This window comes from Triticum aestivum, chromosome 3B (assembly GCF_018294505.1).
Source record: "Triticum aestivum cultivar Chinese Spring chromosome 3B, IWGSC CS RefSeq v2.1, whole genome shotgun sequence".
NCBI lineage: Eukaryota > Viridiplantae > Streptophyta > Magnoliopsida > Poales > Poaceae > Triticum > Triticum aestivum.
Genome location: NC_057801.1, coordinates 11,745,566 through 11,748,153, shown reverse-complemented (window position 1 = coordinate 11,748,153; position 2,588 = coordinate 11,745,566). Strand labels below are relative to the sequence as shown.

General features: G+C 40.1%; 2 long non-coding RNA genes across 5 annotated transcripts in view; both read right to left on the bottom strand.

Annotated features, from left to right (window-relative positions):
* LOC123068235 (uncharacterized) overlaps positions 1-130 on the bottom strand; it is a 1,013-nt gene extending 883 nt beyond the window's left edge. The window contains exon 1 of the long non-coding RNA XR_006431623.1: positions 13-130. This is a non-coding gene — a long non-coding RNA (uncharacterized lncRNA). The remainder of the gene's footprint in view (positions 1-12) is intronic.
* Positions 131-144: 14 nt separating this feature from the next.
* On the bottom strand, positions 145-2,300 carry LOC123064315 (uncharacterized). Of its 4 annotated transcripts, XR_006430673.1 has the most exons (5): positions 1,796-2,300; positions 1,294-1,362; positions 1,127-1,195; positions 414-1,062; positions 145-155 (listed from the first exon to the last, which is right to left on the bottom strand). It is a non-coding gene; the product is annotated as an uncharacterized lncRNA (long non-coding RNA). The 4 variants fall into 4 exon arrangements; XR_006430671.1 differs by lacking the exon at positions 145-155 and having other exon boundaries at positions 363-1,062; XR_006430672.1 differs by lacking the exons at positions 145-155; positions 1,127-1,195 and having other exon boundaries at positions 363-1,062.
* Between the last annotated feature and the right edge of the window lie 288 nt (positions 2,301-2,588).

Below are 2,588 nucleotides of genomic sequence, written 5' to 3'. Positions count from 1 at the left end.
GGCATTACATACCCAGTGGTCATTCACATTGGCTGCCTCGGCCTCGCGTCGTTGTCCAACAACACATCGTCCATGGCCGCGGGCCGCACAACATCGTCCAGGGTTGAATCGGCAACATGAGAGATGGCATCCAATTTGTTATTAGGGCAGTTTACCTGTCATAAATTCAGAGAAACATCAATTAGATCACAGGGCTGTGTTGTAAATGAATAGGAACCGGTGCACTAAACATCTGTAAAATTAGGCCTGCTCATGAGAGCTCAGCAATAATACATAAAATCTTCCCAGTACCAATATGTAACAACGACATCAATATTAATCAAAAAAATATTCATAGCTAAGTGTTCCAAACTAAAAATTGAGACAACCCAATAATGCACAAGGAACCAGAGGAGGAGACATGGAGCATCTACCAGTGGTGGCCAACAAATCTAACCAGGTCTCTTCGCGCACCTCTCCAGGGTCTCCGGCAGCGACAAGCTCGAACTGCCCCCACTTTCGTCTTCGTCGCCCCCGCCTGCTCTGGAGTCTCATAGTCCAGCTCGTAGTTGGTGACGAGATCGAAGTGCGTCTTGTCGAGCTCGAGCACGAGCACGAGCCCCTCGCCCTAGTCAAGCTCATACACGTCACGGGTGTTCTGGGACCCGCCAAGCATACGAACGGCGGGGCGTACCCACTGATGCCATACTCGTCGGAGATGAGTCGGGCGATGGGGGAATCGACCCCACCAAGACGGGCGGGGTCGTTGAAGCAAGCGAGGGCGAGGGAATCAATTTCCTACTTTGTGTTGTTCTCCCTCCAGACTCCACTTGCTAACACCACCAATGGAGTAGTGCTTTCATCGTCTTTGACTCGTTGTGGTATGTAGTCACGGAGGATTCTTTTATTGTTTTCTCATAAGTAATGTCTGCTCTTTTGCTCATGGCAGCAGTCTTGATTAGTTTGCACCCGCAGCATTTCATCAGACGTAAATATAAGGGTATGCCCGAACATTGCTTGTCAGATTATCCATTCATTTCCTCTCATCCGAGATGCATCAAGAAAGTGAGCCAAAACTGGGAACTAAAGGTGCATATAGTGAATTAGTAATGCACATAGATAAACATATAAAATGTGGCAAACTAACCAGGAGGAACTCTTTGCCTCTTAGAAATGAAATAACAACTTGGTTCAGGTAGAAAATGAAATACTCCCTCTGTCCCAAAATAAGTGTCACGGATTTAGTAGAATTCTAGTCCAAAGGTGTACTAAGTTAACGGCACTTATTTTCGAACAAAGGTAGTAGTAAGTTACCTGAGATAATGTACCTATGATTAAATGATTAAATGACCTGACAAAAGGGCTCCCTCTGTATTAATCATTCTGCAGAAAAAATAAAATTATGAGTTCCTTGCTCTGAAGCACCTAACTGCAGTTTTGTAGTAAATGTCTGAAAAGTAAAATCATGCTAAAATACATGATATATGTCAGCAAATACAAACTTTTTTTTCATGCATATGTTTAGTAGAACTAAATCAACATATATAAATGGCAGGCATTACATCCATCAGAGTCCAAGGCTCGTTTTGGTGTCTTCAAATGCTGCACCCACTACTACCGGTTGGCTGGAACAATTGCTGATTTTTAATGACTCCCTCCATCTTAATCTTTCAGTATAACTACAATTGATTAAGAGCTCCTAGCTGTGAAGAACCTAACTGCAGTTTTTTTAATAAATGTCTGAAAAGTAAAATCATACTAAAATGGATGACATAAGTTGCAAATATGAAGTATAAAAAGAAAGTTAATAATATACCATACAGTAATATGAGTAAACTCTGCAGATCTGAACATGCAGGCTTTAGCATCAGGGATTATAGCTTTGGCAGTGAGTTTCTCCTTCCAGCACACAGACATTGCCTTGTATCTCTTTGTACAGACCTCAACATGAGAATCTTGTGAACTTATTTCCATTACCTTGGGATGGTGAAATCTTTATGATACAAAGCTGATGCATGTATTAGTTAACCTGCAGAGAATTCCATATTTTGATCTATATAAGTAAGAAAGCGTACAAATGAGGAATAGCTTTATTTAGGGCTTCTCATATAGGCCATTGAGTAAATTGCATGAAAAAGAGTCTTATGTATTAAAATAGAAATACACAATTCATAAAATATTCAGGAACAAACAAAATATAGGAAACAAATAGAAACATGTAGTTGGTAAAGGAATCACACAAATAAATTATGATATATGATAGAAATTGCCAATGGCCTTAGTTACTGCTATCCAATATTCTGATTTCTGCAGTTAACTACTAACCATGACCTGTAACCCAATATTACTATTCCGGATAAGTAGTAAAAATGATGTTCAGTATCAACCTCCCGATCCATAGCAACCATCTATAGGTCGCATCCTCCTCATTCCCATCTTGTTCATCGTCCCTGCTACAAAGAAACATCATCTCGATGTAAAATCATAGTGCTTGAAACTAATTCGTATCTCTAGCAGTACATTACATCCGATGTACTAACTGAAAAAAATATAATCAATTTCTAGCAGTACATTACATCAATGTTAGGAAAAATGTGTAGTTGGCTATG